At 35.4% G+C, this 24,971-nt stretch overlaps 1 pseudogene; it reads left to right on the forward strand.

Moving 5' to 3' along the window:
- LOC121316285 overlaps positions 1–24,695 on the forward strand; it is a 67,469-nt pseudogene extending 42,774 nt beyond the window's left edge.
- Positions 24,696–24,971: the final 276 nt, after the last annotated feature.

Genomic DNA, 24,971 nt, shown 5'->3' on the forward strand with positions numbered 1-24,971 from the left:
ATTACTGTTGTTCTGGCTTAAGACGTGATGTGTCTAGTGTTTGCCTAATTGAATAATACGAAGCATCAACTTCTCTAATAAAACAAATGTGCCTTTAATTCATTGTTTGAAGGAGTTTGCAGTAATTGGAAAGACTACATTAAGTCAGAAACAGGGGAATTTGCTTGTTAAAAGAAAGAAAAAAAAACACACATTCTTTATTTTTTTTATTTTAGAATTATCCCCATTCTTTCCAATCAATTGAAAAACAGCAATTACTGTTGATTTTTTAATTAAGTCATTTAAACACATTACCAGTTATATGAACACATGTACTGTATCAATTGCAAAACCACACTGATTGAGAAGAAAATAAATGACTCATTGTCTTGTGAACAGTTGCAAAGAGTGGAAGACAGCAGTCATGCCCAGCAAACTTTAGTCTGTGGAGTTTCCCAGAAACACATCAATAAACATTCTTTTCGAAGCACATCTACTAAAAAAAAAAAATAATTAAAAAAAAACTAAAAGCCTTTCCAACATTCAGCTTTCAGACTTAATACAACTGTGTCAATAACAGTGTCTTGCTTTTAAAAGAGCAACAGTCAGTAACTGGATCTACAAAGCACAGGAATGTTGTGCACCATGTTGCATAAAGCCATCCACTGGTATAGCAAAGTTATACTGTATTTTCTTTCATTTCTACAAGAGATCTTTGGCCAGGAAAGTCCATTCGGATGTTATTCTCATTTAAAACTTTGACCTGGTAGTAAGTCAAATGTTTACAGAATAATCGCCTGCTATACTGCAGTTTTAAATACAAATACAAGCGTGAAAATAATATCTATTTTCTGTATTTCAATAGCTAGCTCCTAGTCACAAACTCTTAACAGGCAGTTGTCTTTGGCATCATCACTCATGTTTAAGCATAAAAAGACTCTACGATTAATTAAAAAAAAGTTACATTTCTCAGCATGATGTAAATTATAAATTTAAAGACGGTTTTTAATATCACTTAAAAAAATGATGACAACTTACTAAAAGTAACAGATAATGCAAGGTATATGCAACAGTATTAAATTCATAAATTAATGTACACTTATGGACAAAAGTTTTGAGTCAGTTAGAATTTTAGGATCGAGACATAATTAAAAATGTGTGTGTGTGTGTGTGTGTATATAATATATATATAAATATATATATATATATATCACTTTGAAAGATTGCACCACTTTCTGGCGCTGACGCACACTTTTTAATAAACACCAAATCAAAATCAAAACAAACAGAAATAAACACCTAACTCCCTTTTGGAGAGCTAACTAAATACAGGCTGGTCCCTCACTGACCACAGGACGGCTAAGCCGTTTACCTGACACAAACTCACACGGACTTCACGCAGCGCTCTCTTCAATACAACTGGACACACACGCACTCAGGCTCTTCACTCAGCAGCCTAGAACAGTCTGGCTGCCTCTCTTTAAATACCCTGCACCTGGCTCCAATTTACAGTTAGCACCAGGTGCAGGGGATTAACTAAACAATACAAACAATTAACAATTACAAAAACCCTTAGCCCAATTCACCCATGGTGCATTTTCACATGGTTTTAGCAGGGAGGAATTTTTTTAACTCCCTCCCTGCTATCTTACAATATATATATATATATATATATATATATATATATATATATATATATATATATATATATATATATATATATGTGTGAACATAATTTAGATTTTTAACATGATGTAATAAAAAAAAATGCAAAATGATAGCGCAAAAGTCTACCATAAGCCATAATTGTAGTACAGTATTTAATGTTAGATTTTAAAATGTCACATTTTTTCAGTTTTTTATTAAGTATATGGAAAACTACAAAACAGTATGCAATTAAATATGTTAACGTAACATTATTCAGCAGATTTCATTTGACACATGAAGCAAAATGAGTTCATTCCACAGGTGAACATTTGGCCATAGCTGTATGTCTTATGTTTACTGGCTCACACATAAAGCAGTGTTGTGTAAACCCACACCTAGTTCAGACTGTTTTATTATACAGAATGCCTCTTGCTTCAGTTGTATTTCGGCCTAGTTTTTTTTTTTTCTTTTACATCAATCCCAAATATATTGTTATACCAACTGTGACAGAGTGATGACAGTTGAACTATGTTCTGGGTAAATGCCAGAGAACACATAGTTTATTACTGACTGGACTACTGTGAAAGCTATAATGTGCCAGTAGGTCTATCCATGTAATTTTTGTACTTCTGTTTGTTAGATTCATTCAGTGCTTCACTTACATCAGCTCATTATTCACTTGGCTTAAATTACTTTTCAGGCTTGTTGCCCGAGTTAAATTTAGAGGCGGAATACTCATTTTGATCTTTTCTGTTGCCGTTGTCAGTTGTCAGCACACAGGGTAAGTCTTAAAGTTTATGGGTGAGCGTGCTTTAGGTAAAACGTCAGTAATTAAATACCACTGAGTTATTCTGCATAGGGGTGGAGCAGGGTTAGACCTGCTGCAGGATTGGCCTTTTGGTTAAAAGATGGTGCACATGGTTTGCGTACCTACCTACAGTATATGAGCTCAGCACACAGGTGTCTGCAGATAAGGCATATTCCAGATTACACTGAATCCTGACTCCAAGCTCCCAATACAGGTAAGTAAAAGAGCTCACTGTTTAGTCGTTTTTACTTTGGTCTTATAGAAGTATTTAGAGTACTGTATTTAGAAAGCTTGTTGCCATTATACATATTTGAGTTGAAAATGATATGATAAGAGCTCTGTATTCATTGATTTGTGTTTTTGCACGTTCACTTGTGAAGTCATTCAAATAAAACAGTATGAATGTTTGTCAGTTTCAGGTTTTATTTTTATGTTTTTTGGTCACACTTTTTTTTTTGTTTGTTTATTAACTGTTAAACAGCTAATAAACATGTTAATGGACATTATTTATTTTCTTTTAACTGTTAGTTAATAATATATAATAGGTCAGTTAAAAGTGCAAACACCAGAGCCCTATGGATGATCAATCAAACACCAGAGCCCTATGGATGATCAATACCCAGTCTATCAAATGCTTGAAATTGGTTCAGATTGTTACTGTAGTAATGTTTAACAAATTAAATCAGGTTTTTATTAACCCTAACCCTTAGCTAAAAATTAAGTGTTTGTTAACAGTTCATAAACTACAAAATTTGCCCTTTAAATAAAGTCAAACCTATTTTAGTCATATGGCAATTGTTGCATCAGTTTTGCAAGATGATGAATTTTTAATGGAAAAATGTGTTATATGCATCTGCAGTGTAATATCTTCCAGAAAAGATAAATGGCTTGTGTTTGCCATTTAGAATCAACTGTACCATTATTTAATTTTATAAGGTCAAAAACAGATGTTATAGTCGTGCTTTGTGTATTTTCCGTTCCCTCATAAATTACTTGTTTTGCATGCCCCTAAAACTGTGGTTTTTAATTCGAGAAGAGGCATTTTTAACATAGTTTAATAAGGGATTTACACTGTTATAAATGCCATTTCATCTCACATCCTTGTATTCTATTAGCAAGTGAAGCCTGAAAAGCATTGAAGCCACACCATGCCCATGTGATGTAATATTTCATATCTCATCACAAACCCATGGAAATCAAATAACAATTCCAGGATACAGAGGGCCCCACAAGGACTTTTACAAGTGTACTGTTACTTAGCATACTTGACATTTGATCAGAGTTATTCCTTGAGCCTGTGCAGTCGCTCCATGAATTCCATTCCACACACTTGCCATTCCTCAGCACTCAGGTGCAAGTTCAGCAGGGAACCTACAAACGTGAGTAGAATGTGGCACAATTTTGGATCTCTATGTTGCTGGCGCTATTAAATTAAGTGATGGATATTCTACCAGATGTTGCTAAATTTGAGATGTACGTCATGAATTGAAATAAGATATCAGTGTTACAATTAGTAGAGTATAAATAGCTGGTTTTTAATATAAAAAGTTTTGTGAACCAAATGATTACTCTTTCTCATAGAAGTCAATGGGATGAGAACAGCCACAGCAGTAATCTTTTCCTTCTTGTCCTGATATGTCAGTGTATTTTATTCACATGCATATTCACATTCAGTAAGTCTTTGCTCTTACCTTTTCAATATAGTCTCTTATCAGTTCTGTTTTTTTTTTATATTCAGGTCATCTGTTCTTTTTGTAAATCTTTTTTAAAGGAATCTACCACCTTTGAAAAGAGATATGCATATTTTCTTTCCTAGATAGTTTGACCTTTTTGATTCTAGCAGTTAACTTTCAGATGAGACAAACCTGTAAGAGTTGTTTCACAACAGGAACCTGACCAGACCTGTATTCTGGAACACCTGATCTATAATTGTTCCCATATGAACTCTCCTAAACTTTTAATGATGTGGTAATTTATGACATGAACATGCCAAGCAGAATCATTTATGGAAGTTAATTAACAGCCAATTATTGGACTGGTAAATTTATTATTTTTTTTGTATAACTAAACCTTGACTCTAGTATTGCAAACACATTTGAAACTTGGAATTTTTGAATACAAGGATGTTGCAATAGGTACTGTGTGAAGATAAGTATGGTAGCTCAACAGTGTGAAACCTCACCATGTTTTATAGAGTCAGATTTCAGAGGTCTTGCTGAAGTTAGCTGTGATCTGCAGCTTCGTCAAGCTTCCCTGGAATCTAATAATACTTGTGGTTAAAGATATTTGAATTTTTGCGTTTGTATGTCTTGTGATGATTTAATTGGAGCGATTCCTCTTCAGTTACAGACCAATGTTTTTTATGCTTCCAAAGTAGGAACACTGCTTGTAGAAGCGCTCCTGTTGCTTAATATGTACGTGGCAATGGTGAGTAGTCTTAACAAACATCTTGCAGTTGTTCTGCCAAAGACTTACAGGGCAGGCATTGAGAAATGTGTCTTAGCTGTCAGCGATGTGTGAACGGATCCTGCAGGGCTGGATTTTACAGTTTGTTTTTTATGACAAGAGCTTGCCATCATCAGAATAGACAGCAGTGACAAGTACAGGATCCTCACAGTGCCATTGGGGATTGTGTTTCAGTGCCTTCTCATTGGGAAGATTAAAGAGCCGCATGGAGATTGTTCTGATGCCAAGCACTCTGCTCATCAGTAAAGTTGCCTGTATTTTAGTTTGCAAGTTATGCATTAATGCAGGGTATAGGTATGGTGGACAATTATCAATTGTATAATGATGAGATATTAAGTTTTATGTAGGATCCTCAATATAAATTTAAAAAAAAATCAGTCACATCATTTAAATTTTGTCTTTGTTTTTCTTCTTTCAATGGCTGGACTGTCTTTCCTTGTAATTCTGATATTTTTTATTTTTTTATTTTTTACACCATACAGATACAACTTGGTAGAAAGAGTTATTGAGAATCTGAATCTGTCTGTGTCACATTTTCATATTTACATGTGCATACATTTTAATTCCCAGCCATGGTAGGGGAATTGTGTTTCTAACAGATGAAGAAATACAGTAGTACATGTGACAAAAAGTGGATCTGTATTTGTTTACCTACAGTATGTATACCTATCAAATCTGTTTTGTAGAGTGAATGTATTACAAACCAGCTATTTTTAATATCTGGTTCCAGTGATTGTCCATCGTGTGTTGTCTTCACAGTGTAACTGCAATAACTTTAGTACATTTTCACAAAAAAAACTTAAACTTGGTAGAAAGTCAAACGGAACCTGGGTTCAAAACTGCTGAAAAGCAATTGCATTACAAGTGGCTCTAATTTACTCTCAATAAAACACTCGGCCATCGTTTTTTTTTTTTTGTAGAAGCTTACCTAAATATTCCCTAAAAGGAAAGCCAGTGTCAAATGATGTAAAATTTCTACCTATAATATTTTGCCATTGTCATTGGTCATGCTGCCGGACATTCAAGGTGGGAGCAGTTCATGTGTTTACAAGCCGTTTGGGGTCGACGTAGAGAAAAGCATGCTGGGTAGATTGATACATTGGCAACGAAAAATAACATTTTAGGTAAGGTTTAACTGTTTGTGGAACCACTTGGAAGACTGGAGAAATTAATCCAGTAAAAGATTCATACCACACCAAACATGGTTAGTGGTAGTTGTTTGTCAAAAGGTACAAGGTTATTTTTCTATATGAATTATACGTTTTCCACTTGTAACAAGTTGTTGTTTGTGTGGGGTTTTTTAGCAACATGTTTTGAGGTCATAATGAACATTTCCTGTTTTTCTAAGTGCCATGATGAAACTGTTTCTTTAATGACGTCTTATTATAAGTGCTTCCCAGAAAAAAAAAAAAAAAACGCAAAACTATAGTGACCTGAATGTAAAATTTTGACATTACAGTAAAATGACCTCAAGTGCTGACTTCATAAATATAAGTATACTACACAGAACTATGTATTAAGAGTATAGGAATCGTTTGGTAGTATTCACATCTATATTGTATTAGTTTAATGAAAAAATGTGTTTTGTTTAAGTGGATGAATTGTCCCTGTAATGAAATAAAATGTGTTTGTTATCCAAATAAAAAAAGGTGTCTGGAACTGCAAAAATAAGCAACTGGAATGTTTAATTTTTCAAGCCAGAACACATTTTTCCAATGCCCAGCCATCAGAATCTAAATGCTGTTTGTTCTGTTGAACCCTCAAAACAATTGATGTTCCCGTAGGTAAATTGACCATACAAATCAGTTTACGACATAGAAATTAGTTTCTTTTTCGGAAGGCCTTCTGAAATGGATGGTGTGGCCCCATAAATTCTTTAATTTGGAGCCATAGCAATGCTTTCTTATATGGTTTAATGAGAAGCCTCTCACTCCTTTTAAACACAAGCACCCGGTGTCAAGGCCTGTATTCTACCAAACAGGTCTTGGCTTAACAGTATAAAAAGCAGATGAAAGGGAATTTCTGTCTTTTTTGGAGGTGACCTTTCATGGGAGAAACCAGCACTGTGGTACAACATCTAAATGCCTTCTGTGTATAATTTTTAAAGGTCAAATTAGTCTAATTCTGTTAGGACCTATTTGTGTTGAAGTCGTGTGAACTACTTTCTGTATTTAAGGGACTTTTTTTATTTTAGCTGCAATTCTCTCTAACCACTTACATGCAGTAAATAGTTCCTGCTTTAGTAATGTAGACAAATATAGCAGAGGACGGATGCATTTCTGGTAGGGAGAGGCTTCCTTAACATTTCTTAACCATTTTTGGGAAGAATCTATGTGTGTGTGAGAAAGCGAGCGAGCGAGAGGGGGAGAGAGAGAGTCAGAGAAGGAAGTGTGTGTGTGTGTGTGTGTGTGTGTGTGTGTGTGTGTGTGTGTGTGTGTGTGTGTGTGTGAGGTAGTAGCTGTAAATTGAAGTGACATCATATGTATTACTCCCATTGATCTGCTTTTAGACTCCAGCCAGGATAAAAGGAAATGGCATCAGGGGGGAAGCATGCATCATTTAGGCACAGATCCCAGTGTGATAATAGAGTAATAATAGAAATCACGCCACTGTCAGTCGGCCGCTACCGATCAGTTTCCCCTCAGAGCTGTCTCTCAGTGCAGGCTTGGGCAAACGGGATGTTCAGCATACCAGCTGTACTTCTTCTTTAGAGTGATTTGTGTCCAGTCTGGGGGTGCAGAGCAAGCAGTGCGGTCGAGGATGCTGATTTGCATTTCTGTGTCAGGTTTCATGACAACGAAAGGTCAGTAGTAATTTGTTTCAGTGATGTTTTGTTTTTGCCTTGATTAAATGGTAAAAAAAAAAAAATATCAGCTTTAATTGTACTGTGATAGTAGTGTGAGAAATGGATTGTCAGTAATCACTCAAACCTGAACCGTGTCGGTATTACAAAGGCAACTGGATTTTTTGGGGGTTTTTTTGGGGGGGGGGGGGGACGACACTTGGCACTTTCTCACTTTGAAACAAAGGGGCAGGTCATGTATTACAGTTGTGTAAAATAGCAGCTGGTGACAACAGTCATGTGCTTGCTTTGTTTAGATGTCCAGTGAGAGCTGTGAGTTTACTTGTGATGTTTCATTTTCACACAGATGTGAACAAGCTTAAATTGGCTTTGGGCAAGTAATTAGAAATATTAAAGGTCAGTGTTTTAAGTGTGAAATGTTTAAACAAAAATCTGTGACCCTCTGTAGCTGAGTGTCAGCGACTGAAAAGGAAATCCTGGAAAGCACAAATATGATCTAATAAACTGTACTCTGCACTGTCCTGGTATTAAAACATGCCTAGAGGCAACAGGAACTACAGGGTTATGTGGCACAGATATATTTAGGGCATTACAGTTATGACATTGGGTGTAATAGATTTGTCCATCTGCCTGTATATCCTAAAGATTCAATTAGAATGTGTTCATTCTTTTTTTATGTATCAAAAATCAACCATTGTTTTTGGACACTAAGGAGTTTGGTAATACAGTATATCTAAAACCAGCAGGATCATTTTTAGTTAGATTTCGGCTGATCATTAACAAGCAGCAACGCTGTGAATGAGAGAGGTTGTTTGCCATTGCTGACAGAGAGTGCATTTATTAAAAAGCTTGACTCCTGTCCAGAACAGCAGTTTAAACGATGATCACCACAGGTAGATTTCTCCTTTATTAGGACTCTTTGATTTATGTCTGCACTCCTATACCTTTGAACAGTGCAAACCTGAAGAAATAATGTCTACAATCTCAAAACACCATTAGGCAGCACATTTATCTATTGATCCCTAGGCTGTGAGAGGCTGGCAGTTCTGTTTTTAATATAAATCTTCTTTGAGGAAAAGCTTGTCCCTTCTAAGTGCATCACAATAAGGGAGTGAAGGAGAAGCTGTTCCTTATCAGATCTTAATTAGAAGGTGGGTGGATGTATTATATGCACAGGCTTGCATCAACCATGGCTATGGTCTCAACTTGCATGACTGAAAAAAAAATGATTTGGATTATTTATGGTCCACTGTAAGCTCGCACCTGGCTGCAGCAGGCTGGAGCTCAAGAAAGATCCTCTTCTATTTAAGAATCTGCTGAGATTTATCTCACCCAAAGACAAGTTGTTTTTCAAGCTCAACAGTTAGTTTAATATTGGTAAATGTCAACTATAAAATCAGACTTTAAACAAATGTTCTTGCTAAAGTATTGTACCAGAGGACATGGATGTGTTCTCTAGGCTCGGACGGAACAATTGCACACATGTTATATTATTCCATTTTCAAGCAACTTCAACACATGTTTTGCAAATGCATGACAAACAACAGAGATGCTAAGTTTATCAAAGTATTTCAATAAAAATCTTTTTTATGTTTGGTCTTGTCTAAATGTAGGGTATTCAAATACAAGGATGGAAAGTCTCCCAGTCAAGAGTCATTTAATATGTTAACCGTTTAAAATGAGGTTTCAGGGATTCCAGTTAAAAAGTATTCACATGTTTCAAACATGCCATCATGCTGTAATTACAAAGAGCAACCTAGACATTGTGTCTTGTGTCTTTTGGTTTTAATGACTCCACAGGCTTGGCCTTGTTTCTCAGGGGATGCTGTTTGTTTCCTCAGGTTCTCTTAGACCAGCTGGTCCTGCTTCTGGAGCTCCTATTGGAGGAGGAGTCGCTCATTGTGGGGACACTGCGGTGGCTGGAGAGGAGATACAGCCTCTGTGAGCAGGATGCTGAGGTAACTGAACTGTCCCTCTGAGACCTCAACCAGAGGCACTAATCCAACAGCTGGGAATGCTTCTGTAATCCTCCAGGAAGAGGGCATTTAGAAAAAGAAGAGAGGCAGGAGGTAGTAAAAATGAAGCAACAATACCAGACATAGTGGGAAATACTAAATATTACCACACCAAGACGAAGGCCAGGGTCTGCTGTTGCAAACTGGGATTGTCTCTGTTATATATCAGATCATTTATGGCATGTGCATTTTGTTTAACTTGTATTGGAATTTATTAGAACTTTTCCTTGAGTTGTGTAGAGATATTACATTTATCATCTATAGTAGTGGTGCTCCAGTTTGAATTGTTCCCATTAGTCATTGAAAGTAAAAGTATCTTTTCCTCTGTAAATAAGTACTTGTATTTCTATTTTTGTATTCTTATTTTTTAAAAACTTACTAGGCTAGAGAATAAGCCGTGGGGATAAGGTTAAAAGTGCAGTCCTTTAAACAAGCATTTAGAACATTTTGATGACAGGATTGTAGAACCGCGTTAGTGGGTTACAGCCTGGAAACATGAAATCCTGTTGATAGGGAAAGATAATTCATTTCCTTTCATTCCTTTCATTCGTATATGTCCCCATAATTAAAATCCACCCACAGAGGCATGTTTGCACTATCATGTTACTTAGGTATGATATTAGATCAGGAGTAACCCTATTGATTTCCACAGAGCAAAGGTATTGAAGCTTTTGTTTTGTCTGTGTGGTCTTGAAAAAGACATTAGAGAGCAAGGAAATAGACGCCATACCACTTACAGCTGTTTTGAAAAGTGATAAACACACCCACTGTATGCTGCAGCTAACCACTGCTACATCAGCTTTGTTGTTTGTTAAATCTAAAAACAAAATGGAACCAAAAAAAAAATACTGTAGCATTTCCCTAAGAACATACACTATTATTGCCAGTGTGCATATTCAGTGGCAGGGGTATAAATAAGACCCATTACATAGCAGTTTCATCAATTCCTGGTTAGACCCACCTGAATGTGCTACCTATACACTGTAGCTAATGTATTAAAACCTGGAATGGGTGAAACTGCTATGCAACAGGAGTCTTATTTCCATCCCTGTATGCGCCACTATTTATTTGACCTTACCAAGAATACTAACTATGCCTAGAATGTGACAACCTCTAACTGGGAACAGCAAAAAATAACCATTGTAAACACAGACGTTTTACATGAAGTAAATGTATCGACTGTGCTGAATTTCACTGGGATATTATCAAAGTACCTACATTGTTCACCCAGTTTATCACAGTTTTTTTTTTTTTTTATTCCATTTTTTAAGCATAATAACCTCAATAATACAATACTTGGATTGTTTTAAGGATATTTTTTAAAGAGTGTTTTATACAAATGTACATAGGTTTAACAGTGTTTTAAAAAAATGGAATAAACTAATATCATATAGTTAATAAAGGTTGTTAATAACAATGTAGAATATCTCGAATGTGGCCAGTATAAAAATGACCACAATTAAATGTACAATGGAAAATATCCATCAAAATTACTGTTTCTGTGGTAAGAAATTACACCTAGAGAGACAGATAAAATATGATGGTGGCTTTATTAAACATATCCATGAGTGCAGAAATAGTCATACATGATGATTAGGAACACACCTCGTGGGATTATAAAGAGATAAATAAAAAAATTAAAATTCAGAGGGTATAAATAATTCCTTTAAATAATATTTTACTGCTGGTGTTACTCCTCAGTGCTTTCAGCATGTAGTCTGTAATTCAAGTGAGACCTAATAATTGTAACCTTCAGAATCTGGAGACATTAGCATCCTGTCTTAACATGCGGCTTTAAGAGTGATAAATTGGCAGCATTTTTATTATGGATCTAGTCTTTCGTATACTTTTTAGTGCCTTTGATTCTTTTTGAGAGAAGGGAGGGCCATCCAACAGGAAATTCCATGGAAAATGTAAACACCCAATCTAAAATAAGTTGGTTATAGCTTGGTTTTAAACTGCATTAAGTGCTGTAGAGCAATGTAATGCAAAACTTATAACATGACACACAAACGTGGGGCTAGACTAGGTAAGAGTAGTCCCAAAGCAGTATCATTTACTAGCCTGTCGTGCCTTTTGCCTCTGGTAGCCCTTCACAAAAGGACAGAATTTCACACAATTTCCAGCCTCTGCTTTTCTGCATCCTAGGACTGAATGGCAAGAGGTGAAGACAAGAAGCTCTCGTGGTGTGAGAGGTGCTTCATTAACAGGAACAATTAATTAAGTTTGTATTACAAGACAGGTAAAAACAAATACATACAAATTAAACCTGTTTTGCATGCCATAAAACAACGAAAAAAGAAGTGAAATGATTTGAGGGATGTGAAAAATGATATTTATGAGTATACAGTGCATCATTAAAGAATAAATGAATAATTCAAGAACATTCTTAAATTGTTATCTACTTAAAGTTCAGTATATTGATTGAAATGGGATTTTTTTTTTTTTTTTTTATTAAAGTCGTAACACCAATTTGCAAACTATGAATATTATTAAACAAACAACTCTTAAGATTAATTTCAGGCCCAATTTGTTAAATTGTATTACCATAATTCTGTCAATATAAAGTGCACCTCTTGTATAGTGCCCCAATTTATCAGCTTGGTGACATTTGAAATCTAAATTGTACTGCTAAGGTAGTATATTAAGTGTTTGAGATTTAAATAATTCCAAATTTGTATTTTAGGAGCAAAACCTCTTATATAGTACAGGTTTATATTCGACAACTGTCAGAAGTGAGTAGAAGTTGGGCTTCGATTAGGAAAGTCATAATGATGCTACCTGTATATAGCAGGCAAGTTGGATTATTAAGGTAAAGGTGTATCATGCTGTCACAAAGACAGCTACAGTGGGTGACGTCAGACCAGAAACAGGAACCAACACAAAATAAACAGAGAGGTGGAGTTTAGTGAAGCTGAGCGATTGTTTCCGCTCAGCATTTAATAATTGAACAGACAGAAAATAAAAGGTTGTAAAGACAAACAAAACGCAGGACACGGCACTGGCAGCCAAAACAAAGAGACAAGCAAAACGAACTATACAGACAAACACGATGAGATGCTATTATAATTACTATTACCTCCTTCTCCAATCCTGTTCTCCACTCACTGAACACACAACCTCGAGTGAGTGAAAACATTCTACTGTTATACAGCTGTATTGAGAGTCTTGGTACAACTGCACGTGAATTAATAAAGTGCAATTCCCTGTGCTCACATATTACTACATTTTACCTGCACGTGAAGTGCTGCGCAATCCTCGTGCCTAAATACAAATATACATTTTAAACACTTGTGCACATAACCCATATTACATACCATGTACCAATGACTATACACCAACATTAACACACAACACGCAACATACAACACAGAAATACACACAGGGGTGGGGCAACATTGCCACACATGCTTTCTGAGCTAAAGGCTGTAAATTATGATATTTATTTTGACAAAGCCATAAAGTATAAGATGGACACACCTTGTGATTGTCAATGCAAATAATAGAGTAAATGCTTTAATAATTTCCTGTAGTGTGTGCCTGTTGTGACTTTTTTTAAATAATGGTAAAGGAGCAAGTGGTCTTGTATTGTTTAAGCATGTGAAAAAAAAAACTGTTCATGTTAAATCATTGTTATTTTTAGTTTGTTGATTAATACCAGGGTTACATATTATGTGACTCATTTTGCACACAGTACTTTAATTGTGGTCAAATTAAACAAAATGTTGTTTGTGTCTGAGAATTTAATGTAATGTTGTTAATGGCAGTTTCACAATGCATCCTGTTTAGAATGTCTTGTTTAATGTGTTGTGTGACTCTCAAGTACTGAATAATGAAAGTGTTTTTGTTTGAATAGTGGAATTAAACTTAAGATGAATTAACTTTGTATCACATTGACCAGAATATATACATAGCATTGGTGTTCTGTTTTCACTAACGTTTCTCTCAATTGAATCTGTGTTGGTCGGCTGGCTAAGACCTGTTGAGAATAAAGTTTGAATTAGCGTAGTCAGAAAGTGCATTGAGCTTCATGGTGTTAACTCAGTCCAGTTATGAAACAATTTGAAAAGGCTGTAAACACTCCCCTGGTTGAAACACACATGTGCTGGAGATTCATCCACTGGCGGGGCAGGGTATCGCTTCAGGTTAGGCTGGAGGTGGGCATCAGTCAGCCAGGCCTGTAGATTTTATTTAAATAGACAGTATAATAATAGGTTCACATTCTGGTGCATGCAGTCCCGAGCTCACCAATTATGAATACAGAACAGTAGAGTAAAAAGTGTGTTTCATTCATTTACTGAGACGTGATTAATTAGAGTCTCAAGATGCCATGTCTTTTATTTTAACAACATCAGTCACTTCAGCGGCTAGCTTCACAGACCATGATTAGAATTAATCTTGGCTTGCCTAATGTTACTTTAGTTAGAACACAGTAATCCAAGAGGAGTACTAATCTAGGTCTGTGAAACTATCTGTAAATGTTTTACATTTGGTAAAGCAACATAGTTCCAAACATTACAATATTCAAGAAAATACCAAACCTTAGCTTGAATATTGTGATGGTGATGAGTTTCACACAAAGGCATTGAAAGTCATTTGTGTAAATGCATTGCAAAGTAGCTTTTGCACTACTTACTATTTATTGTGGCTGAGTGTTTAGCACATGGTAATATATTGTATTTTTATTTTTGAAAGTAAGATTATTCCCTCCCAAAGTGATCATTTTTCCATGTATAATCAGAGAATGAAAAGGCATCTGCTGTTACACTGATCACAGCTTCCGGCAGTTGTTGCAAAAAAACAATATTATTTTGTGTTTGCAGGTGTTTGTTTTGATAATATTTATGACAGCTATATGGCTAATCTATTATCACTTCATCTTTATTGCCGTGGACACAGAGTGGTGTGATCAGATGGCTGTTGAGCCCCTGGTTTTGAACTAAAGCCCTGCAAAGTGCCGAGGCGTATTGGATTACAGCCATTGTGTTTAGACAATAACGCTAGCTGTGTTCATTGATGACTTTGACAAAAGTGCAGTGCCTCCCACCAAGGCTTAATCATGTTCCTATAAATTACATTTCCCATTTCTGAGCCCCCTACCCCCTGTACACTGTAGCAGAAGCATTATGGATTCACTTTCCTCAGTTCCAGCCCTACCTATCCCCAGACCGTGCATTGTTTTATTTTTTTTTTAAATGGATTCTGAATTTAATTATTGAAGCTATTCTGGATTTAATCCACTAAAAACATCAGACCACTCCAGTACTGTTCACGATTACAATCCCCCCTCCTTGGAGTGGAATCTGAAGCTGCAGATTGAGTTCTGATCTTGTATGTGCCAGGGTTGATAATAATAACTCAATGGTTGGCATTCATTGGGTTCCAAGCAAGTGTAAAATACATACTTTAGATGCCTTTAAACAAAGTAATCTATGAATAATACTCTAACCGATTTCATTTACTTTTTTTTGTTTAAGTTGTTTTTTTCATAGAAACACTAATCTAGATCTGTGGTTGTTTAAATTCACAAAACGATTTACATTTCATTTGAATACACCTACTGTTACCATAACATTAGAACGATCATTTGGCATGAAATAGGATCCTCAAATATTACAAAATGATCATCATGGATCGCTTGATATCGAACACACACGCTTAACAATATCCTGTGTATTTACTGTAAATACTGTCTAGAAAGTCTGTTGGATTGGACAGAGAACAAATGATGTTGCACTGAATACAAGAAGAAATCAGATTTTCATTTTTTCTTTCCCTGTAGATCTTTCCTTTTTAGTTTTGCAATTGGCAACATAACTAGCTGTCTCATAGGAGCCCAGTCAGTGTGCGATTGATGATAGTTTTTACAAGGTAAACTGAATATAAAGTCCTGCTATAGATTGTGTTAATACTGGTTGAATGAAATCTTTTTAAAAATCAGGGCATCATTTTACTGTGCTGCTGACAACTTCATGAGAGAGAACAGCAGCTCAAGAAATGGAGCTTTGAAATGAGTGGAATCCAACTTGCGTTGATGTATTATTCCTTCTATCTATCTATCTATCTATCTATCTATCTATCTATCTATCTATCTATCTATCTATCTATCTATCTATCTATCTATCTGCAATACACATCTAATTGTGCAAAGGCTAATATTACCTGTAAAGACCTGTAAAAATCTGCTAATTTATTTATTTGGAAAATGTGCTCTTCAAATAATGTTATCTTATAGTACTTAAACTTTTTTTTTTTTTTTAATATAAAATAATCCACTTGATCAACAATACTGTATATTATTGTGATTGACGTTTCATTTTTATCATGACCTACTGTGAACAGGCTGGCTGTAGGGGTGACGTCAGGCCAGAAAGAATCACGCAGACAGGCAGTGCTGAGGTTGAAACTGAGATGCTGCGGCGCCCAGTGTGTTTAATGAATGAAACAAAATAAAAGATTTAAACAAAAAAACAGCATGCGGCACTTGAGGCCAAAATAAACAGACAAACAAAAAGAATAGACACTACCAAACAGGGTGGACGAACGCTAAACACAAAACAAGCACAGTGCTGGTTCTCCAGCATGTAGTAGCAATTGATTTTATTATTTTACCTGTTCACTCTCTCCCATTCCTTCGCCCTGAACACACAAGTAAAATGTGCATCTATATATACTGTTGTGCTAGGATTCAGTTACTAATTAATTATTCCCTTGAATCCCAGCATGTGAACTAATTTGTGCAACCCCGTGCACACATACTATTAATTACTTTAAATGCACATGAAGTGAAGTGCAATTCCTGTGCCTAAGTACAACTATATATTTAAAATCACTTGTGTTACACAGACCCATTTATATCCTGTGCACCAATACCTATACACCAACATTAACACACCACATGCAACATATAACCCATGAATACACACGGGCGGGGCAGATTGCCACACCTGCATATGTCAGCCCCTGAATGGAAACCCACAGCAAAGCTTGTGTTAAAGAGTGTTTGTGGAGGAAACAGTACCTGCTTTCAGGCAGCTAAATATTTATTGTTTGTTTATTTTGTTGAAAATTCCAGTGACAGAAATGTATTTTCCCAGGTGCGGCATCGTTGGTGTGAGCTTGCTGTCCAACACAAACACACTGCTGCATATAAAGATGTGGAGCAGTTTCTGTAGAAAGACCAGGTAGGATTCCTATTTTTATTATTTCTTTTTAGTTTTGCCTTGGGAATTTCAAGTGCCTGTTTCATGAAAATTGGAAGTTGTTTTTAAAAGTTTTTAAAACTTAGTATTAACAGGTTAGAAATATCAGTTGAAAACCAGAATAGAAAATGAGACATTTCTATCTCAGTGAGATGCTGGTTTCAATTTTATCCAAAAATAAAGAACAAGATAGGAAACAGAGAGTGTCCTTGATGGATAAAACAGCAGATGGAATTATGATTGTTCATATACCAATCTCAATTTATTGCTTTTTCTGGCTTTTGAATGTGAAAAAAACATGCCTTGGCAAGTTTTGATTCTGTAAAAGCAAAACTACAAATCCATGTTTACATTTCAAAAGGAGTAAAACTACCAAAGAATGCCATGCATTTACTATTAGATGAAACATATAATTTTAAATCTGTAAATAAGAACATTGGGGATGTGTGGAATTTCCCAATGAGATGACTTTTGCATAGATATTCTGTTATCCTTGGAAACTCTCAAAACTTCAAAATCATGTTCTATCTTCTGGAAGTGGGTAGTTTATGGTGCCAATGTGAGATATCACTGTGCACAGTAGCAGATGGAAATTAATATACAGTGTTTAAAAGTAAGGTTCTAGTTGTGCATTGCTATGATTATAGGTGTCAGGACCTTAAACATGAGAAAAACATGAAATGACTTGCTTTGCTGTTAATTTCTGATATGACTTCTGAAAGTGTTTTTGTCATACTAAATCTTGTCGGAAAGATTTAATAATGCTGCAAAAGAAAAGCCAGAACATGCATTAACTGAAACGGAATAATTGGGCAATTAGCATACTTTTTCAAAACACTAAGTAATCCAGCCAGATCAAATCATTTTTAGTGACGCATCCAGCACATTCCTGTGTGGTTACAAACTTTCTTACAAAACTAAACAAGTAAACTTAGGGGTTGATCAATCTACAGCTATGGCCAACCGTTTTACATAACCTAGAATTTTCAGATTGACAATACTTTATTTATTTTTTTTAGAAACTGTATGAACACAATTTAGATCTTTTATTTAACATCATGTAATCAAAGAAACTACAAAATAACCTACCGGAGACCATAAAAGAAGTAAAGTATTTCATATTAGATTTCGAAATGTAACATTTTCAATTTTTGTCAGTTTTTTGTTAAGTATATGGAAAACTTCAAAGCGGTGTATAATTCAGTATGTTAACGTAACATTATTCAGCAGGCTTGCCTTCGACTTCATTAAACAAAATTAGTGAGTTCTATAGGGTGATACAAAACCTTTGGCCATAGCTGTACACCCTGTGATAATCCACAGCTGAGCTATGCTTGTCTTTTTCCCAGGATTATCTATAAAATGAAGTGGCTGATGCAGTCATGGTGGATTCCCTTATGCTCTTAAAAAAAAAAAAAAAACATAAGAAGTGAAGACATTGCTGCAACTGCAAGTTACCTCAAGTGGTGGGGATTCCCCTCACTTCATTTTCATTTTAGCCCTTGAGTTCCATTTCTGTCAATCGACTGATTACATTGTAATTTATGAGAGGGGTCTCTTAAAGACACCTCTGTTTGAGCTGTCAAGCCATTTCAGCCACCAAAGGTATGTGTGTTACCAAACAACACAACCTTGAAGAAGTAGCTGGGAAGTCTCTGTCTGGACTGGTCAGGCGTCTGCCCAGTAGGGATCACACTGAGGTGAACTGTCCCCTGACGATTTTCCTAACTGTTTTTGATATACTGTTGTGCACTGTCTTTTTTCTTGCCATATTCACATTTGTAGCTCTTTTCTGAAACTTGTTTAATTTGTCTTAGCTGCTGTCTGCTTGCTGTCTTGGAAAGAGCTGTAGGATAGGATGAAATAGAAAGCATTATAAGAATGTGTTTTCCTTGTAGCATTGTTTTGTGAGGTCTCTAACAAGGCCTTGGTGTGTGTTACGTTTTAAAGGCAATGGGCATGAACCTGTATGGAGAGCTGATGGTTCACGAGGATGCCAGGCAGCAGGGGCTGACCAAAAGCTGCTTTAGATCTGTTTACGAAGAAATGGACCCCATCACTAAGAAAATGGTGGAGGAGATGATCTTATAAATGTATAAAGGTATGTTTATTTTTGAAGTCATCTATATTTAGCTACAGAGTAGGGATAGCAAAACTGATGGCAATTTCTTACAACTACATTAGTGTGCCAGACTACAATGAGTGTGGAGGTAATTACCGCAGTGTTGGGCATGTGAGACAATATTAAATATTGTACTGATTCCTCTGGGACTTATGTCTATCAGCCACAGTGAAACTATGTAGACTTTGTATACAGTGTGTGACTAAAGAGCTTTAAAAAGTCTACTACTGGCTTAAGATAATGCTTTTTGGCTCATTTCGATCAGTTATACCATTTACACTGGTTGCTTGGTGCTCAGCAGTCTCTGCAGTTAGGGACCACAATGCATCTAAGATGATCCAAGTTTTTTTCTGTTCTTTACTGAATAGCTTGTTGTTGTGGTTTTACATTAAGCAATAAGTACAATCCATGTGGTCTTATTTTATTGTTTAAAAGTCAAAATGTTTTTGAATGAATAACCCTTAATGCTACCCTTACAGGAAGGTACTACAGTATTTAGACTGTTGTGTTAAAATGCCGTAATATTATGATAGTACTTTTTCTGTAGGCATAACGAATCTCCTGGTGTTTGCACATGCATGTTGAACACATAATCAATTAGCTTTCGTATGAAGATTTCTCCCAGTACAGCATATCTCAGATTTTTTCCTAATGAAATAACTGTTTTCTAACAGGCTGTTCTTATAATACTGACAGTGATTTCCAAATTCAAACTTCTTACTTGGAAAACCTCTGTCTGTAGTTCAGTTGATGTGAAAGAATAGACTAACTAGAAGACAGGCAAGTGTTTAGAAAAACAATGCAAGGGTGATTTGCAGGGGTGTGATTTTATGTTTACTGTCTGAAAGATGTATTCATCCATTTTGTGGATTCTGGTTTATAATACTTGCTTTGTGGTTTAACAGGAGGCCTTCAAATCTATGTTGTTAGAAAAAAGGAATTTGGAACCTCAAACAAATGTAAAAGAAAGGCTCAGCAAGTTGTATAAAGAATCCACTCAAAAAACAAACCCTTATTTTACTTCATCTTCAGCAACTCCAGTTCTCTGTTTCTGCCAGTCTCAGCTGGATTAAATTGTTTATTCTGAAACTTCACTTGTGAACTGCACTGTCATCACAAGAAACATATTTCAGGGAGTTTGTGCATGAGAGTTAAGCAGAAATAATTTAGTTGTATTTTCTTCTTTAATTGTATTATTAGTGGGGTTTGATTTTAAGTTGTGTAGCCCTTGATTAACGTCTTTTCTGAACTTCTCCAGCTTTCTAAAGCAAAATAACAAATATGCATTCTTCATTAAACAAATATGTTTGGGTCGTGACAGGCCTACTTGTTTTGATTATTTTATCAAATTAATTGTCTGAAAAAGTTTATTTGAAACCTTGCTACTGTTTGGAAATCAAACAACATTATGAAGGATGTGTTTGTGTGTGAATGGTACAGTGATGGCAGGAATTATTTCATTTTTTTTTGGATCATTGCCAATCCCGGAACCAAGGTTAATGAGGGAAATTTCCCTTGTTCATCTGAGCATAGTGAATTTGGGGAGAGAAGATCTGCAGGTTTCCTTTCATGTTATGGCTGTGTGGGTTCCTGGCATGCTGATTTGTGACTTAAGATAAAATCACATTGCCAGGGATTACCACACAACCACGGCCTTGGTGGCTGTTATGGAAACCGGAGGCACAAAAAGAGCTAAAAACTGATTGATCTGCAAAAGGTTCTCTCACAATCCTCCTGATGATGTTTCTTTGTGCTGCCATGGACCAGACTTCTCTTACAAGGTGCAGAGCTTAGCTGATTGGGGAACAGTGATTTATCTCCTCTTTGTTCACAGTGGCTAAGTTCTGCACCTGAAGAGAGGGTGAGAATTGAACGAGGCCCCTTCTCTGATGATAAAAAAAAAAAAAAAATGAGGCAGCTGTTGCAATGAAAGCGGTGCTGGTGTGGGACATTAATGTGCTTTCACTGGGATTTGTTCAAATATTCACTCTGAAAGTCTGACTGCTGAAGGGAAAACATTAAGAATGCCACTAGAGAAAATAATGAACCTGAGCTGCATTTAAGTACAGTTCACTGTTGTTGAATACTATAGGTAATCAATCAAATGTCCTTGATGTTGTGTACATGTTTTTGTTCAGGTATCTTCAGGTAATCAAGTGCCTTAGTGTTTAATTTTAGCTTTCTGAACTTTGCAGTTACAAAGTAATAAGTTTACCACCCTTTCTAAATTACACCCAAGAGCTATGTAATCAAACCAACCTGAGATCCAAAACTAGGTGGTCTTGGTACACTGATAGTGTTGCCTTTTAACAGCAATTTTGAACCTACTTATATTTTCATTTTATTTAAATTGTATTAAGTGTTTTAAAATGAATACACTGGTAGTAAATAATGGGGGGTTATAGTTTGGTAAAATAACATCTTTTTTTATTTTTATTTTTTTTACTGAATTTACTTTAATACACAAATTGTCATATCAGTTTGTATTGAAATATGCCACTGATTTAATCTACAGTATGAAGTATTTCAATATTTGCTTTACACTGCAATACAGGATTATGGCATTGTCATGGGTGATGCAAAATTAAGGAATTAATTTGTCTAAAAAACAATCCTGTAATTTATTTTCCAGACTTGTGCAGTGTAGTGAGAGTCCAGATTGATATACAATAGGAAAGACAATATGGTGCCATATATGGGAGTACATTTGTGAGGACACTTGACACTTAATTTAATGCATTGTGAAAAAAAAGTTATCCCCCAGGGGCTGAAAGCACTGGAAACTGATTCCTAAAGTGATTGTATCCCGGATCATCACAGTGCTCTACTGGTAATCTAGCATTACTGTCATTGAAAATGCACTGTATTGATAAAAACACATTTTTGTAATTCAACCATGGTATTGTTTTCTTTCACAGTACTTGCCTTTATTGCTTATATCCTACTTATATATTGTGAAGAATCCGAAGCATTGGTACTGTAGTAAGTGTAGGTAAAGTGTTCAAATATTGCAGTATAATCCTCAGGCTAGAAATCATCTTAGCACATTCTGGCTGTCCCTTTTTTTATTGCATTATACAATATGAAAGCTGGGGTGATGTGCTTCATCTAATCTCTGTGAAGAATGCAGGAAACATAAAAGCACCACCTATTATTATTTTTTTAAAACATTTTTTTATAGTGATTCATGATAGTGGAAAGGAAGTACAGGAGAAAAAAAAATAAAACTAATTAGAAGTTCTTTGAACTAACAGCAAAAAGCCTGCCGAAACTGGCATAAATAAAAAATATCACTTTATTTACTGTTTATAGAGACAGTGTTGGTTCCATTTTAATGTTTCTATACCTAATCTAAATAGACTATAGCAGTGGTTCTCAATCTTGGTCCTGGGGACCCCATGCTTGGTTTGTTTCGACCAAGCTCTCAATTACTTAAATGAACCCTTAGTTAAACTAATAATTAGCTTAATTTGACTTTTTAAATAGTGTAGCTTATAAAAAGTTGGAGAATTTAAATTCCTTATACAACTGTATATGTAAATTGAAATCTCCCATCTGGCCCAGTGCCAGAGCAGTGGTCCACCAGGACCAGGATTGAGAACCACTGGACTGCAGCATAATGAAATCAAACAATTGTAGGAAAACAGCGTGCTCAAATATGATCTGATATCCGCATGCCTAGCAGTGTTGTTCCAAGTGTCATTAAACAGTCTAGGGCTGCGGATTTTGGACCATATTTGAACACCCTGGAGTGTGTTATTGTGCTTATAAAATGGCACCCACACCCTTCTCAAAGTGAGTTGGTTCTGAAGTGAACCAGGCCTGGAACAGGTTAGAACATTTCTTAGCCAATGAGATTGCTCGCTGTAAACTTGCCATTATATAACTGCAAATAATCAAGACCCAATTTAATACGATCATAGGGTAAAAAAAAGAAAAAAATCACATTAATTCTTGTATTGACCATCTGCCATTTTTATATATATGTATATATATATATAACTTTAAATAACCAGATATAACCTATTAATTCTCAGGCTGCCAAATGTTTCCTGGCTACACATTTCCTTCAGTTGCTGCAATGGCCCAACACTGCTGAACGCTGCCTGCACTGTGGAGTGATAATGGGCCTGACCTCCTGTGCCTACTGAGCTGATAACAGTTCTAATTTTACATACTGGCTCAGTTCAGCAGGAACAGGAGTCTGGCCCTAAAGCAGGAAGTCAAGGCAGCAGGGGATGGTATTGTTCAGCCATGCCATTGTAACATGAATGTATCTTTGTTAGCAGAGTATATCCGGTATGCATTATTGGAAAGCATCAAGAAAAGTGTAACTGTAATAAAACAAGTTGGTCATCAAATACAGGGAGTGGACTTACAGTGATGGTCCATTGTACTTAAAAGATCTTGTTTTTGTCAGTGGGTAACTACAGGGTATTCAGAATTTGAAACAACACATTTTCAATGGCTGTGTCTTTTGTCTGGTTTCAGTAAACTTTCTTTTTCCCACAAGGCAGCACTTCTGTGTCAGATAGCAACATCATACAACATTGTATCTGCAAATCATCCAGCATCACCATGTCTCAAATCAATAATCTTTGCAAGCAAACAATGGACCATTGAGCAATTCCCAGAAACACCAGTGCAGAAAACACAAACACAACCATGGACATTTAAAACTATTGGTGTCTGTGGACTGCAGACTGAATGCTTGAACATTTCTGTGGCTCATTACCATTGATAGTTTTACTGTGCTTGAGATCTCTAAAATTATATCATTTTTGCAGCATTATAGTTTGCAGCATTAAATTATGAACCACCCAATATATTTATATAGAAGTAACACTGGACATTTTCTCAACTCTTAACTTTATCTTTCTTTTTTTTTTTTATTATTCACTGAACGTGTAAAAAATGTACTGCTATATCATCTCAACTTAGGTTGATGTCACCTGCTTTAGAAGATCATACCTGAGGCACCTCGCTGAATTTACTTCAACTGTAAAGTCAATTCAGACTGTGACATCACAATCAGCCACTTAACAGTATTCTCTTCATCAACCTTTTGTCTCTTTTTCAGTGAAAATCACAATGGACTAATAATAAAGGTTAGTCATGAACAGAAAAAAAAATTTAGCTGGATTTTTTAAATGTGTACATTAACAATAAAGCAGCATATAATAGTTATATGATGAGAGTCTGTATGGGTTATATTCGCCGTCCTATATCCCAATAATATAACATGTAGAATTAATAATGGAACAAAGGAGATGTTTAACCTGCCTTACTGTACACAAAGCTAAATGATTTTAACTAATAACATAGCAGAGAGCTGTAATGGAAGAATCATAGTTGTGCATCTAATTCAGTTTTATGATTGTGTTTTTTTAGCTTCAATAAACAAAGAGATAATTTGAAATCTTTCAGTAAATCCTGGAAGTGCCTGGATTTAATTGACTGGGACATCAAAGCAAAACATGTGAGGCTGCTAAAACAATTACTGGATAGATCATTCATTCATATCTGATCGTATTCCAGAGCCGCGGTCTTAAAGGCAGCACATAAAGGAAGGACCACAAGATGAGCCACTCGGCATTCAGCCTTAGAGCTCCAGCTAAGTTCCTGCTGCAGGACACTAGCTGTCATTTGTTTGGTAGGAAGTATATATATATTTGAAAAAAAAATTATATATATATATATATATATATATATATATATATATATATATATATATATATATATATATATATATATATATATATATATAAAAATATACTATCTATATATATATATATTATATATATATATATATATATATATATATATATATATATATATATATATATTATTTGTATTTCAATTTTTTTTTTTTTAGATGTGTAGTGTCCCTGGTTATCAAATAATCACTAATAAAATGTTTGTAAATGTT

This window comes from Polyodon spathula, chromosome 1 (assembly GCF_017654505.1).
Source record: "Polyodon spathula isolate WHYD16114869_AA chromosome 1, ASM1765450v1, whole genome shotgun sequence".
In the NCBI taxonomy this organism is placed as follows: domain Eukaryota; kingdom Metazoa; phylum Chordata; class Actinopteri; order Acipenseriformes; family Polyodontidae; genus Polyodon; species Polyodon spathula.